Here is a 17083-nt window from a genome sequence, read left to right as displayed (position 1 = left end):
TCAAACCTAGAGATATGAGTTGTTACTATGAGTTGGTTATACATTGATTGCACGAAAACGCATTGGTAACTCGATGTTATAAAACGTGCCTTTGTGTATGATTCAACAAGTAGTAGAACAAGCCATATGAGTCGAAGTTTATCCATTCCTTTTACCTTCGGGATAAAAGCGATATCTGTGGGCCCCTCGATGATTTAAAGATGATACATGTGAGTGCTTGGCCAAGCCAGGACTGATTTGATTTGTTCAATCAGTCAGTCATCATGAATCGGAAATCGGGAAACAACAAATGGACAGAGAGAATGATTGATAATCCATGTCTCAGTCCATATGATATCTAGAATGGAGGAATATATGATCCCTTATCTAATGGACAAGTCATTGACAAAGGTCAGAGTTCATCGACAAGGTCAGAGTTCGACATAAGCTTTTGAGAGCTACGATTGCTGATCGGTTCCTGAAGTAATACGTAATAATATTTTTAGACTTATCCAAGTGGGAGACTGTTGGATTAATGTCTAAGTCCATAACTATAATTGGTAAGACTTGACCCGACCCGGCATGGTCCATTTGGGTTGCATGGCATCATGCATTTGGATAGACTATAATGAGAGAAATAACACTTAAGGTTGGTTAATATATTATAAGTTCTAATATATTAATAAGGTTATTTAATTAGTATTGATCAAGAATTAATTTGGAATTAATTAAGTGATCAAAAGGAGACTAATTAAATATATGGGTTGATTGTGTAAATCATTCATTCTTGTATATGTGGGCTTGTGATCCAAGATTCATTATGTTGGACTAAGTCCATGGGGTGACCCATGGATACTCCATGGAGGTTAAAATCCATGGAGCATAAGGAACTGGTAAAGTTATGAGTTACATGGTGTAACCTTAATAGCCACCATATAAAAGAATCCCATGGCTCAAGAAATCGTACACTAATGTGTGAATATGAGGGCTAGACGATTTCAAGGAGTGTTCCATTTCTCTCAAGTCATTCCATGTGCATTTGGTGTTGTGTGAACCATTTGAGGTGTCACACTTGGGGCACTAGGCACTCAAGCTTCATGGAGACAAGCTACATCAAACAAAGGTATGTATTCTATCCATTTGATTACCCAAGTATCAAGTATTGTATGCTAGATAGGGTAATACCTTGGAAAGTTCATAATTGCATGTATAATAGAGAAAACATAGATCCAAGGTATTTAGGGTTGCATGTACACTTAGGAGTGTTAGAATGCGCAAAACCCATCAATGCAAAGCAAGTCCTTGTTCCAAACCCTAGGTTCCCATTTCTAGCTTATTTTGGTGTTTTAGTTTCATACCTCTATGCATGTACGTAAAGTTGGAAACTTTACGTGTTATATCGGCCCTAGAAGCTCAGATCTATGAATTTGATGCACTGGAATCGATTAGAATCAACTATTTAGTGAAGACATGCATAGGACTCGACGAGTCGTTCATTGGACTCGGCGAGTAGGAGTACAAACTCTCGATTTCTCCGATTTGAGAGTTGCGAGTTGAATCAGTGAGTGGAAGAGGACTCAATAAGTTAGAACAAGGATCTGAAAGTAGAAGGACTCGACGAGTCTACGCCCCGACTCGGCGAGTCGAGTCGCGAGTTAGAGAAATGTGAGTTAGGGAACTCGGCAAGTTGATTCTGAATGTTATGTGATCTGAAAGTAGTAGGACTCGGCGAGTTGAGTCAACCTGGAAGTTGACTCTGAACAGGACTTTGACTTTGACCATGGGGGGGGGGGGTAAATTGGTCATTTACTCCATGAGGAATCATCAGTTGATTCAGAATGTTATGTGATTGTAGTCGGGGAGTCGCCGGAGCAGCGGACAGGGAATTCTCACTCGAGATATCAACAGCCATTTATACGAGGTGAGTTCTCCTTTAGTAGGAACGGGTCTACGGCACCAAGGCCGGCCCGTAGTGTGAAATGATAGTAGCTGAGTGTGGGCGGGGCCCGTATCCTATCCTAGCAGAGCATGGGCGAGGCCCGTATCTCATAGTAGTAGTTAAATATGATGTATGACCAGTAGATTAGCTTTACATGTTGTCTGTGTGATACTTGTATGGTGGGTTTAGTAGTTGAGTGTGGGCGAGGCCCGTACCTCATCATAGTCGAGTGTGGGCGAGGCCCGTATCTCGAAGTAGCTGAGCATGGGCGAGGCCCGTACCTCAGAGATAGTGTAGTGTGGGCGAGGCCCGTATCTCCTAGACAGTGGAGTGTGGGCGAGGCCCGTATCTCCTAGATAGCCGAGTGTGGGCGAGGCCAGTATCTCCACGAGTGTGGGCGAGGCCCGTATCTCCTAGTTGCATGCTATGTGTAGATGGTATGTGGTAGATTGGGGAGACTCACTAAGCTTTGCGCTTACTGTTTTCAGTTTTGGTTTCAGGTACTTCCACTAGCACTGGGAAGGGCTCGGGATGATCGCATGGCACACACCACAGTCTTCAACCTGGGAGCTAGACTCTGATATTTGGATATGAGATTTGATTTGAGACAGATACTATGATGTTTATGATACACGATTATGATTTTACTTATGATTTTAGATGGTTGATGGCTTTAATAACGTTTTGAAAACGAAATTTTTGGGTTGTATTTTTGGGACGTTTCAATTTATGTTCTCCAACACAGCTAAATTATTTAGTTTTATCACTTATCTAAGATTTGGTCGATCCTAGCTCTAGGAATTTAATGGTCACTAAAATACTAGGTAACAAGTTCATATAATTTAATGGTCACTAAGCTACACAGAACCTGAATTCAAGCATTCAAAGTATCAAATATTAACATGATAGGTAAAGATAATTAAACACAAGCTCAAAACCAACTATTAAAATCCATAATTTAATAAACTAAACCATAGAGTTAAAGCTTCATCTAGCTAAACGAAAGCAGCTAAATTCAGCTACTCATGGATGAAAATATGAACACAATCTCAACAATGAAATACATGATTAAAGTGTTCCAAACTAATGTAATGAATATATTCTTCAATCTCTCGATCTTCAAATAAATCTTCTTACTACAATATTAATAAAATATTAATAAAATTGTATTAAAATATTGCCTAAAATGTGTACAAATATGGCAATATCAGATGTGTTCCTAAATAGGCATGGGTTATATGATCTTGATGTGTATACTATATGAATGTTGTATACTAGTTGATTGCATGATATGTAGGAGTAGGGTGTAATACTTCTATTGCTACGTTGTGTTGGAATTCACTAAGCTTTGTGCTTACCATTTTATTATGAACAACTATTACATGTACGGCATGTGCGAATAAGGGTAAGGGCTTAGCTTGACTGTACACTGACGTGGTTGAAGATTGTATCCTTTTCACAGATGTTTGATATGTGTTTTATTACTATTATTATTGTTCCGATGTCGATTGAGTTTTAAATGATTTGGTTTTTTCAAAAGTTTGTTTGAAATTCTAAATAGGTGTTTAAAACTTAATGGTTTGGTTAGGTAACGGTCGAATGCGAATTCTTAATAAAAAAAGAATGTTTAAAATTTTATTTGAAATTTTGGGGCATTTCAAGTTGGTATAAGAGGACAGCTTGAGCGAATCATACACATCTTGGTGTGTATGAACTCAACTTCGTGGATCAAGAAATGTTCTTTTAAGAAGGTTAAAAAGGAAAATGGAAGTTTTTGGTGACAAGGATCGAGTACCCATCGTGTACAGTCAGTTGAAGCCGAAGGAAAAGGATTTAACTGCTTCATGTGAATTATTACTTTCTAGGATATATGATGTATGTGCACTAGATAGCCTGTTACATTCATGCCATGTTGAATGCCTACTATATGCTACCTGGATTTTATGCTAGCATTGATAGGTTGTTAAGTGAACGCTTTGGTTTGTATTGCAATAGGAGCTAAATGGACTTAGAATGCCTGATTTAGCCTGGTACGCAGGTCTTGTTTGAGTCCAACCGTTCTGGCGCAGAATTCGATATTCGAATGACTATCTGGCTTTACATTGTGTATGAATGTGCATTCACAAGATGGCACGCTAGGGTCGAAAGAGCTTCCTTGTGGATCAAATGAGAGGAATGAAAATTAATCCATTACACTAGGAAATAATATAAATTGTCACTTTAGAGAGTATATATGATAGAAATTGACGGCAAGGAGCAAATTCGACAATCCACAATGGATCTCAAAACGAACATGCATAGGTATGAAAGATAGTAGTAAAGCTCCTACTATCTGAAGCATAGGATCCACATTCGAGTAGGGAGAAGTCATGGAAAATCCAAGGAGCTGAGAGTAGCTATATTGTCATAAAATTATAGTGATAATTTTTCTAACTTTGAAGTTTCCACTCGATTGCAGAATGGTGACTCCGAGAGGTGGTACTTGTGACATCCCCAATTTCACGGCCAGAAAAGACCGATTTAATTTCTGCTTTTAAAATAAAATCAAAGTAATCCTTTGATTAAAAGATTTGCGGAATTTGTTCCCAAAACAAAATATGATAAGAATTTATCAAAACCTTTCTTAAAGAAATGTATTTTCATTAAATAACAAAATCTCGGGATATCATGTTCCGATACAAACCAAAAGCATAAACAGTACTAAATAGACCTTACAACAGTTATTTACAACTACTGGTCTATATCCAAAATATCTTGATAAGTCATCTAACTTATGCACTGGTGCCACTACCTGTAATACAAAGAAAAACTGAGTGGGTCAGGCTTGGGAGCCTAGTGAGCATATAGGGTTTTCAACCCACAAATAATAAATTTATTAATTTCATAATCCAACAATAAATTTATTTATTATGTTTTAAACATCAAACAATCAACCCAATTTCCTATCCCCATTATCTTCTTTATTCTTAAAGATCTTAAGAATCATCTGTCCTCCATTCATTCATTCCTAAGGATTATTCCAAGGAATAGGCACAAAGTCCATCGCTGCCCGAGATTCATACAACAGGCACTAAGTCCATAGCTGCCAAGGTTCATCTATACGGTACTAAATCCATAGCTACCAACGTACATCTATACAATACTAAATCCATAGCTACCAACGTACATCTATTCCATCTTTCATCCTTCATTCTTTATCTACCCATGTTCTACCCGACATATTTGTAGATATAAAATACATATACAGTTTATAATCTGTATAAAACATTCATTCAACGTCCATCTCAAATAAACAAACAACATATATACACATAGCACGTATTTTATATAAAATACTTCATATCTATCTGTAAGATGAAAGTGACTATACACTCACTTGATAAGACGACGATTGGACAACGCTTTTTCCCTTAAAACAATATTCTTCGACGAAACCGGGATGTTTTCTCCAAAAACCGGGCTTCTCGCGGGCAGAGTTTCGGCTCGAAAACTCTTTTTCTCGGGATCTTCGGGGCTTCGGGACTTGCTTCGGGTATCGGGATAATACCGGGACTTCGGGGGGATAAAAGTAGGCTTAATAATGAGAAAAGTAGGAGAGAGGTTGAGAAATTAGCAACCAAAACCGGCTGCCTTCGATTTCTATTTATAGGGCTGAATTTCGTTATTCACGTCGTGAACCAGGCTTGTTCACGTCATGAACTTGGTCGTCATCAGGTGCGTAGTCGCGACATCAGTCTGTCAGGCTCTGAAGGTGTCAATCACCGAGTTCACGTCGTGAACTCTATGTTCACGTCGTGAGTTCTGACACAGGTTGAAGTTCGTGCCCCGAACTTCAGAAATTCATATATTTCGCATACGAGCTCCGTTTTCGACGTTCTTTATATCCACGCGTAGGTGAGATTATGCTCTACAACGTTTATTTAGACTCCGTCGGCTAATTTTAAATTCATTTTTAATATTATATTTTTAGTAGGTCGGACAGGAAAAGTTCGTTATAAATTCATAACTTCTTCATCTGACGTCCGTTTTCGTCTGTCTTTTTATCGTTGCACTAATATTAAGGAGATCATCGATTCTCGTTTAGATTGTTTCGGCTAAAAATCACTCGATCTAAATATCGAGTTTTGGGCTGCATACTGCTAAGCTGAAACTTAGAAAAATCATAACTTCCCCATACGAAGTTTGATTTGGACGTTCCTTTTATGCACACTATTGGTTTAACATATTCTACAAATTTCATTTAGATCGCTAAGGCTAAAAAATTGCTCTATCGTAAATTCACTATACGTCCTACATCGTCGTGCCGAATATGTCGCGAAACTTTGACAGGTCATAACTTCTTCGTTATAACTCAGATTTCAACGTTCTTTATATGTTGGGAAACCTTGTGACATATACTACAACTTGGTTAAGATTATTTATTCTAAACACTCTTCTATCAAAAAGTCATTTTTGACGCTTATCGTCTCTAAATTGACTAGCCCGGATCTACGGGCGTTACAATTATCTCCCCCTTAGGATGATCACGTCCCAGAGTCATCAACGAAATAGGTCTGGTATAATGATTCATATGTAATATTTCATCCTAGGTAATAATCGTACTTCTATGTTTCTTCGAATGAGTATCTAACTCTTGGACTTCTTGACCACAGGCGATGCTCAATCTTGCACCTGCTCCTCGTACTATGTTGGAATTTCAATCGTAACCTTCGAGTTACAAAATAAATCCTTATTGAGGTCTCCTTATTCTTCTTAGAATAAGTACTTTCCTTCATTTATTGTAAAAGACCGATGGTTCACGTTCTAATGACCTCTCATCGTATGATGCAACGCTTAGACTTAAGTCTCTTAGAGTCAAATTCCAGAATGGAATATACCTTCCTTCATATTCTAATGTGATATAATCACATTTTTAGCATGTAGCATTTCTAGCTACTAACTTCTTTAACAACGAGCGCGATACTATTGATCGCTTTGATTTCAATATTCTGGCTTAAGTCAGATGCTACATCGAACTTGGTTCTCCGAACCACGTAACAAACTCATCGTAGTCGGACTCAATTTGATATGACCACTAGGGTCGGAATAACAATCACCTGCGTAGTTATTACTGAAACAATGGTAATGAAATACTTGAATAAAATGGAATCAATTACTAGCTTCTTGGTAACCTTGTGACTTTCCCTGATCCAAGTGTGAGTCATGTGCTTCCGGTAGTATAGGCCTCTACTACCATTCACACCTACTCATACTCGTCCCAAGTATTGTCCCGCAGTCAAACCAAGTCACTATACAATAAAATCACACAATCATCCAACACATCAGATAACAAAACTAGGGTTTATATTATTTCTTGAAACGATTACACAGAGGTTCAAGTTCACCCTATACTATGCCTCTAATAGGCTACACCACTGGATACTAACTGCATGGCTACTTTATATCTTGGTTTTGGGAATATAAGGTCCTTACTCCTGATCCCTTGCATTTCCATCTGCTTCGTCAAGGATCATTTGGAATGCCCTTGGTTTTGGTTTTGGTGGAACATTGGGCCTTACTGCTTCATTTTTCTTCGGGCAGTCTCTATACATGTGCCCCTTGTCTCCACATCCATAGCATACCTTATCATTATGTGTATAATCCTTGGAATAGTGACTGATCCTCCCACACTTGTAACAAATCACTTCTTCGTCACATCTCCCACAATGCTTCTTCTTGCACTTATCACACCATCTTGCTTCGCCTCCTCCTCTTCCAGACTTCGAGAATTTTCTTTTCTCGTTGGACCCTGAACTTCCGTCAAACTTTCTTTTCTCGCCAACTTCAACCTTGTTGGCGGCTCTTCCCTTAATCATATCTTCAACAGACTTGGCAACCCAGATAGCTGCCTCCAAAGTAAGTGCCTGATGCACTGGCACTGCATACTCCCATGGAAGTCCCTTTGCGTACCTGTCTATTTTCGTCAGCTCATCTGGAACAATACGCAAAGCAAACTCCATTTTGTCTGTGAAGTTATTGGTGTATTCATCAATGGTCATACTTCCCTTCTTCAGTGTCAGAAATTGGTTTTCTAGCTCAAGCACATTTTGGGCCGAGCAGTACTTGCGCTTGAATTGCACCAAGAACTCTGCCCAAGTCAGTTGCAGTGGCTCATTAGGGCTTAGAGTCTTCCCAAAAGTGTTCCACCAGCGAACAGCGCCACCTCTGAACTGACGCACTGCAAATATGGTTTGTAACTTGCCTTGACAACCCCATGTCATGAAAGCCAATTCCATTTCTGAGATCCAATCCATTACTCCGACGGGATCTTCTTTTCCAGTGAAAGTTGATGGCTTGCAAGTCATAAAGTCTTTATACTTGCATCTATTTCTCTCCACTCTATCCTCGTGGTTATTCCTCCTAACCACAAGCGGTTCAGTTTGACCAACAGATCTACTGTAATTTCCTTCCTCAGACTGATCATCATTGAGTTCAGGTTGTTCAACAAGCATTGAAGCTTCACTCCTGTTGTTCAACAATAGCTGCCTCATTTCTTCCCTTTGTTCAGCCATCATTTCCTGAATCATGGCTTGTACTCCAGCCATGGTGATGGGTTCTGGTGCAGCTGCTACAACAGGTGCTTGCTCAATTACAGGTGGTTGATTCCTGTTTTCGTTTGCGTTTCCAACTCCACTTCTAGTTCTTGCCATTCTTGATCTATACACCGAATAAGGTGAATTTATACCCTCATTCACGATAGATATTTAAATCATCCATATCACTCCGAAATGTTTACATGCTAGTTCTAATATCCTAGTCGTACGCTTAGAATCCTAAACACATAAGCTTTCCAGATCCGGTCGGCAACAGACCATAGATCCGAACAAACAATATCATATCTGGCAAACATATAACATTTAGCACATAAAAGCATTTTAGGCATCTTTCCTAAAATATACTAGTGCTCGTGTCTAAAATATGGTAGACACTCATCTCACAATCATCACTTAGCATTCTAAGTTTAAGTCTAGAAATCCTATAAATTCCTAGTTCGCTTAAACTAATGCTCTGATACCAACTGTGACATCCCCAATTTCACGGCCAGAAAAGACCGATTTAATTTATGCTTTTAAAATAAAATCAAAGTAATCCTTTGATTAAAAGAGTTGCGGAATTTGTTCCCAAAACAAAATATGATAAGAATTTATCAAAACCTTTCTTAAAGAAATGTATATTCATTAAATAACAAAATCTCGGGATGTCATGTTCCGATACAGACCAAAAGCATAAACAGTACTAAATACACCTTACAACAATTATTTACTACTACTGGTCTATATCCAAAATATCTTGATAAGTCATCCAACTTATGCACTGGTGCCACCACCTGTAATACAAAGAAAAACTGAGTGGGTCAGGCTTGGGAGCCTGGTGAACATATAGGGTTTTCAACCCACAAATAATAAATTTATTAATTTCATAATCCAACAATAAATTTATTTTATATGTTTTAAACATCAAACAATCAACCCAATTTCCTATCCCCATTATCTTCTTTATTCTTAAAGATCTTAAGAATCATCTGTCCTCCATTCATTCATTCCTAAGGATTATCCTAAGGAATAGGCACAAAGTCCATCGCTGCCCGAGATTTATACAACAGACACTAAGTCCATAGCTGCCAAGGTTCATCTATACGGTACTAAATCCATAGCTACTAACGTACATCTATACAGTACTAAATCCATAGCTACCAAGATATATCTATATAGTACTAAATCCATAGCTACCAACGTACATCTATTCCATCTTTCATCCTTCATTCTTTATCTACCCATGTTCTACCCGACATATTTGTAGATATAAAATACATATACAGTTTAAAATTTGTATAAAACATTCATTCAACGTCCATCTCAAATAAACAAACAACATATATACACATAGCACGTATTTTATATAAAATACTTCATATCTATCTGTAAGATGAAAGTGACTATACACTCACTTGATAAGACGACGATTGGACAGCGCTTCGTCCCTTAAAACAATATTCTTCGACGAAAGTGGGATGTTTTCTCCAAAAACCGGGCTTCTCGCGGGCATAGTTTCGGCTCGAAAACTCTTTTTCTCGGGATCTTAGAGGCTTCGGGACTTGCTCCGGGTATCGGGATGATACCGGGACTTCGGGGGGCTAAAAGTAGGCTTAATGATGAGAAAAGTAGGCGAGAGGTTGAGAAATTAGCAACCAAAACCGGCTGCCTTCGATTTCTATTTAAAGGGCTGAATTTCGTTATTCACGTCGTGAACCAGGCTTGTTCACGTCGTGAACTTGGTCGTCATCAGGTGCGTAGTCGCGGCATCAGTCTGTCAGGCTCTGAAGGTGTCAATCACCGAGTTCACGTCGTGAACTCTATGTTCACGTCGTGAGTTCTGACATAGGTTGAAGTTCGTGCCCCGAACTTCAGAAATTCATATCTTTCGCATACGAGCTCCGTTTTCGATGTTCTTTATATCCACGCGTAGGTGACATTATGCTCTACAACTTTCATTTAGACTCCGTTGACTAATTTCGACTTCATTTTTAATATTATATTTTTAGTAGGCCAGGACAGGAAAATTCCGTTATAAATTCATAACTTCTTCATCTGACGTCCGTTTTCGTCTGTCTTTTTACCGTTGCACTACTATTAACGAGATCTTCGATTCTCGTTTAGATTGTTTCGGCTAAAAATCACTCGATCTAAATATCGAGTTTTGGGCTGCATACTGCTAAGCTGAAACTTAGAAAAATCATAACTTCCCCATACGAAGTTTGATTTGGACGTTCCTTTTATGCACACTCTTGGTTTAACGTATTCTACAAATTTCATTTAGATCGCTAAGGCTAAAAAATTGCTCTATCGTAAATTCACTATTTACGTCCTACAGCGTCGTGTCAAATCTGTCGCGAAACTTCGACAGGTCATAACTTCTTCGTTATAACTCGGATTTCAACGTTCTTTATATGTACGAAAACCTTGTGACATATAATACAAATTGGTTAATATTATTTATTCTAAACACTCTTATATCAAAAAGTCATTTTTGACGCTTATCGTCTCTAAATTGACTAGCCCGGATCTACGGACGTTACAGTACTTTAGGAGCAGGTGGTGCCTCGGGGTCAACGATGTCATGAATGCCGATGAGATACAGGAGCCATTTGCAACAGAGGTATCATGTGAAACAGGGGAGGCAATCCCAAAGATCATCACTACATTTCATGATGAGATCTTGGTAATGATAAACGAGAAGATAGCGACCATTCCATCTGCCAGGGATGGACAGCCTCAGGGGAGAGGGTTCCAGTACAAATATTTTTCAGCCTCACACCCTTTCGTGTTTAAGGGAGAACTAGACTCGATTGTCAGTATGCGTTGGATCTTAGATGTAGAGGGCGCATATCCTACCGGTGGTTGTCCAGAAAACCTGAGGATATGCTATGTTTGGAATATGTTGCGTCATGGAGAAAAGGATTGGTGGGTAGTGTGGACTTCAGGAAAGAATCATGATCAGATTGCTGCTATTACCAGGGATGGGTTCATGACTGGATTCCGGGCATAGTATGTGCCCAATCTAGAGGTGGAGAGGATTAGTCGGGAATTCCTGAACCTCGAGCAGACGACCGAGACTGTTATGGAGATGACCTATAAGTTTACTAAGATGGCACTATTCTGCCTGCAGTATGCGGGGAATGAGAAGATTAAGATCACCAGGTACAATGACATGCTTCATACTAATATCAAGGAGTTCGTGGACACCAGGAGGCAAAACACTCTAGCAAACCTCATAGATTCAACTAGGAGGCACGGAATCGAGTTGGAGACTCAAGATCAGAAGAGGAAGACAGTACAAGCCACGACACCAGTGTCTTTATGGCCTAAAAAGCCAAAGACTTCTGATCATCGTCCAGTTCAAAAAGGGTAGCAGCTTCAGAACATGGGACAGTGTGAGTCAAAAAAAGGAGTTTAAGTGTTATAAGTGTGGGAAACCAGGACACAAGAGCACAGAATGTCCCTTTGGGTTGAAGGTTTGTCACAACTATGGGTAAGAGGGCCATATCAAGGCTAAGTGCCCTAAGTTTAAGCCTTGTTGGGGAAGTGAGGTAGTGAAAGCCCCAGTGTCGGCTCCTTTGTGCATTACGGATGGATATGCGGGACAGGTGAGGCTTGAGATGGTACGTGACAGGGTTTATCAACTGACAGCCGAGGAGGCACAAGCGTCAAACAACGTGGTGGTAGGTATACCTTCTTTATAGTAACTTACTTATCAATGTTATTTTAATATATTTCCATGTGTATATGGATATTTTATGTGATTAGGTACATTCCTAGTCAACTCAGTGCATGCTTTAGTGATGTTTAATAGTGGGGCTACTTACTCGTTTGTGTCTCATACCTTTAGCGAGTGTCTTGGGTTTATTATTGGACATCTAGGTTATCCTTTAGTACTTGGAGTGGTCGGGGAAAGGAATTTTACTGTGACAGATGTTTGTCAAGGCTGCATATTGGAAATTTTGGGTGATAAATTTCCAATTGATTTGATTCCAATTGTGATGTGGGAGTTGTGTGTGATCATAGGAATGGATTGGATGGATGTGTTTAATGTTGAGATTCTTTTTTCGTCACAAGCAAGTACAGGTCAGAACCCCTAGCAGGGGAGAGTTATTAGTTTAGGGTGATGTAGTTAGGTGTATCCTGACAATATGTTTTGCAGCGAGGGCACGAACGTACCTGCAACATGGACGTATCGGGTATTTGGCATATGTGATTGATACGCGAGCGAATGAGAGAAGAAGTCGGCAGCTGATGTACCGATTATACGAGAGTATATAGATGTGTTTCCCGAGGATTTATCGGGAATACCACCTGAGCAACCGGTGGAGTTTCGCATCGACTTTGTACCGGGTGTTGTACCGGTGGCCAAGGCGCCTTATCGTCTTGCCCCACCCGAGTTGAAGGATTTACATGAGCACCTGCAAGAATTTCTTGAAAAGGAGTTCATTAGACCTAGTTGTTCCCCTTAGGGAGCCCATATCCTTTTTGTAAAGAAGAAGGATGGATCATAGAGTATGTCCATCGATTACTGTGAGTTGAATAAGCTTACGGTGAAGAATCGTTATCCCTTGTCGAGGATCGATGGTTTATTGTATCAGTTACAGGGAGCATCTTGGTTCTTTAAGATCGATCTTAGATTAGGCTATCATCAGATGCGAGTGAAAGCCAAGGATGTTGAGAAAATAGTTTTCCACACCCGTTATGCCCACTATGATTTTGTGGTGATGCCTTTTAGGATCAGCAACGCACCTGCTTATTTCATGGATCTCATGAATCAGGTCTGTAGATCGATGTTGGACCATTCGGTGATAGTATTCATAGACGATATTCTTGTGTACTTGATGAAAAAGAAGGATCGCGAGGTGCACTTATGGGAGGTATTGGAGATACTCAGGAAGGAGAAACTTTATGCAAAGTAATCCAAGTGTGAGTTTTGGTTATGGGAGGTCTAGTTCCTTGGACATGTCGTGAACCAAAAGGGTATTATGGTTGATCTGGACAAGGTTTCATCAATATTGCAGTGGGAGGTACGCAAGACTCCTACTAAGGTTCGGAATTTCTTGGGTTGGTTGGGTATTACTGGAGGTTTATTCAGCACTTCTCCAATATAGCACTACCTTTGACCCGACTGACAAAGAAGACGTCATCTTTTAGTTGGGGTAGCGACCAGCAGGAAGCTTTTGAGGACCTGTGTAGAGGATTGTGTGAGGCCCCAATTATGACAGTACTTGATGTGTGTGAAACGTACTAGTTTTAATCCTACTAACTTAAACACAAAGACAAACACACAAAAGGCGGTGTACCTATCGATTAGTAGTTTAGTTCATGTAAGTAGGGTATCGAACACAGGGAACGGTAAACAATTAAAATAAATGCTAATATTATCTAAATAAAACAATATAAAAGGGGGTTTCTCTAGTTTTGAAAGACTAGAAACTTAAACAATCAATTAACACTCAAACAAAATACAGTTAACAATTAAGAAGAACAAGAAAGGACAACTAGATTCAATGATAAAAGAGACTTTTGTTCAAATTTGATTCACTTATTCCTATGGTTGATTTCGTGGCAAGTGCAATGGATCAATATGTCAATGGTTACCGATTCCTAATATGATTGGGTTAATTTTCACTATTACCAATCATTTAGTAGACAAGTTAATTCAAACAGTGGCCAGTTGATTAAACTAACAAGTTTCCTAGTGTTCAGTTCGTATCAAGTAAGACTTGTAATAATAGCTAATCAAATTTGTTCAATTCAATCAACTCATATGTGGTTGTTCATCACACATGCTCACACATTGATTTACATAGATTCTAGTTAACCCTAGTTTCATGTTCACTATTCCTAGGCATACAATCTTGTATTCTCAAAATTATATGAATCAAGTAATCAAGAAGATGTTCATGCAACTCAATAACTTACTTATTAACAGAAAATATTTATCATCAATACATGAGGATCTTTAACAAGCTTAACAAGATGAATAACCAAATCAATATTAATCCAACCACTCAATCAAACCATGTTCATAAGATTATCTCATCTAAACAGAAGTAAAAAGCTTTTAGCTCATATCTATAGCAAGTAATAACCTAAATTCAAAATCTAATGATTCAAACATGGTTCAAAACAAAGATTAAGAAAAGAAGAATAATTATTTGCCTTTGATTCTCTTCTAAATTGTCTCTTAGGTTGCAATCTCGGAAACTGAAGCTCCAAGAACCCTTCTGATCTTCAATAATCGCAGCTAGCCTCCAAAAAGTGTTAGGGTTTCGGGCATAGGTGTTCTCTATTTATAGTTACCAAAAATCAACCCAACTCGTCGAGTTTTCAAGACAAACTCGATGAGTTTTTTTGATAATCCGCGTATGCAGCGTGTACGGCAAGGCATCTTCGAATCGGGAACATTCTGACCAACTCGTCGAGTTGAGGCCGAACTCGTCGAGTCCGTTTGGAATCAACATTTGCTCAAAACACGAAGTCGTCCGAAATTGTGTCTAGTTTTCAGAACATTTTGAATCTCGTCAATCAGAGTTACGATTCATGAGATATGGCCAAAACACTGACGAGGGGTCAAGCTGTCCAACAACATCCTTCTTTCTTCAAAATCCAAGATCCAAGCTTCCAATCGCCAATTCTGCTTCCTTTTTCTCCTGAGCACATCTTTTAGGCTGAAAATACAATTTAAACAATATTAAGTACCTTTTGTCTATAAATTGCAATAAATTAGCCAAAAAGTATTAAAATTCTATACGAAATATATAGCTAAATATATACATATCAGTACTAGATGGGATGGAGGACATCCTAGTGTATTGTGATGCATCGCATCAAGTTTTGGGTGTCGTGCTCATGTAGCGCGGTAAGGTTATAGTATACACTTCAAGGAAGTTAAAGCCCCATGAAGCTAAGTACCCGGTGCATGATCTAGAGTTGGGGGTAGTGGTATTTTCTCTTAAGATTTGGAGGCATTATCTCTATGGAGTGAAGTGAACAATATACACTAACCATAAGAGTTTGAAGTAAGTTTGAAGTACTTGATGGATCAACATAATTTGAATATGCATCAGATAAGGTGGTTGGATATGGTTAAGGACTATTACTGTGACACATTTTACCACATGGGTAAGGCGAATGTAGTCGCAGATGCTCTTAGTTGGAACCCAGCCAGTGAGCTGATTCGGGGAATTTGCTTGCGAATATTAGTGGTTACCCCTTTGATCGAGATGATTGGCAAGGCTCAGGAAGTGCTAGTTCTTGATGAGAACGGTAAGTGTGAGAAAATATTTGGTGAGATTTCGATTTTTCCCAGGATAATAGAGGTTTATTGAATCAATATGGACAGGTGTGGGTTCCTTCCACTGGAGGGAACAGGATGATACTGATGGACGAGGCTCATAAGTCCAAGTTTTCCATTCACCCGGGGGAAACAAAGATGTATCGAGACCTTCGGGAGAACTATTGGTGGCCTTGCATGAAGCGAGACATTACTATATACGTAGAAGAGTGCTTGACTTGTCCTAAAGTTAAGGCCGAGCACCAACGACTACACGCTAAACTACAATCATTAGAGATTCCAGTTTAGAAATGGGAGCATATCGCGATGGACCTTATTTCAAAACTTCCTAAAACTCCACAGGGATTCGATACTTTCTGGGTCATTATGGATAGGTTGACCAAGAGTGCACATTTTCTAGCTATTCAGGAGAGCTCTTCAGCAAAGAAGTTAGCAGATATTTATGTTCGGGAGATCGTTGCGAGGCATGGAGTTTTGGTATCTATTGTATCTGATAGGGATACTCGTTTTACTTCCAAGTTTTGGGAAAGGTTTCAGGGAGAGCTCGGCTCCCAGTAACATTTTAGTACAACATTTCACCCCCAGGCTGACGGCCAGATTGAGTGCATTATCTAGAAATGCGAAGATATGCTTTTTGCTTGCGCTATTGATTTTGATGGTAGCTAGGACATGTACCTTCCATTGACAGAATTCTTCTACATCAATAGCTTCGATTCCAGCATCATTATGCCACCCTACGAGCTATTGTATGGTAGGAAGTGCAGGATGCCCATCTATTAGGGCAAGATTGGTCATCAGGTGTTAGGGAGCACTAAGATTGTGCTTAAGATGAATGAAATGATACAGATGGTCCGTTATCGGTTAGTAACAGCTCAGATTCGGTAGAAGATCTAAGTCGGAAAGAGGCATTTATATTTAGAATTTCAGTTAGGAGACTATATGTTGTTGAAAGTCTCACCGTGGAAAGGGGTCATTCGTTTCCGCATGAGGGGAAAGTTGGTCCCCCGATATATTGGACCTTATAAGGTTATTACTCGGGTTGGAAAGGTAGCATATCGGTTGGAGTTACCAGATGAGTTGAACCTTATTCATAACACTTTCCATGCATCCCGATTCAGAAAGTGTTTGGTAGACGAGACAGTTGTAGTTCCCCTAGAGGATATCAGATCGATGAGAAGCTCAATTATATGGAGAAGCTTGTCGCCATTTTGGAAAGGAAGACAAATACCTTGCGAACAAAAGAAATTAGGTTGGTAGTTGGAATCAGAAATGTGGATGCATTACCCC

Source organism: Lactuca virosa, chromosome 2 (assembly GCF_052849685.1).
Source record: "Lactuca virosa cultivar CGN04683 chromosome 2, Lactuca_virosa_CGN04683_v6, whole genome shotgun sequence".
Classification (NCBI taxonomy): Eukaryota; Viridiplantae; Streptophyta; class Magnoliopsida; order Asterales; family Asteraceae; genus Lactuca; species Lactuca virosa.
Note: the sequence above shows the minus strand (reverse complement) of the source record.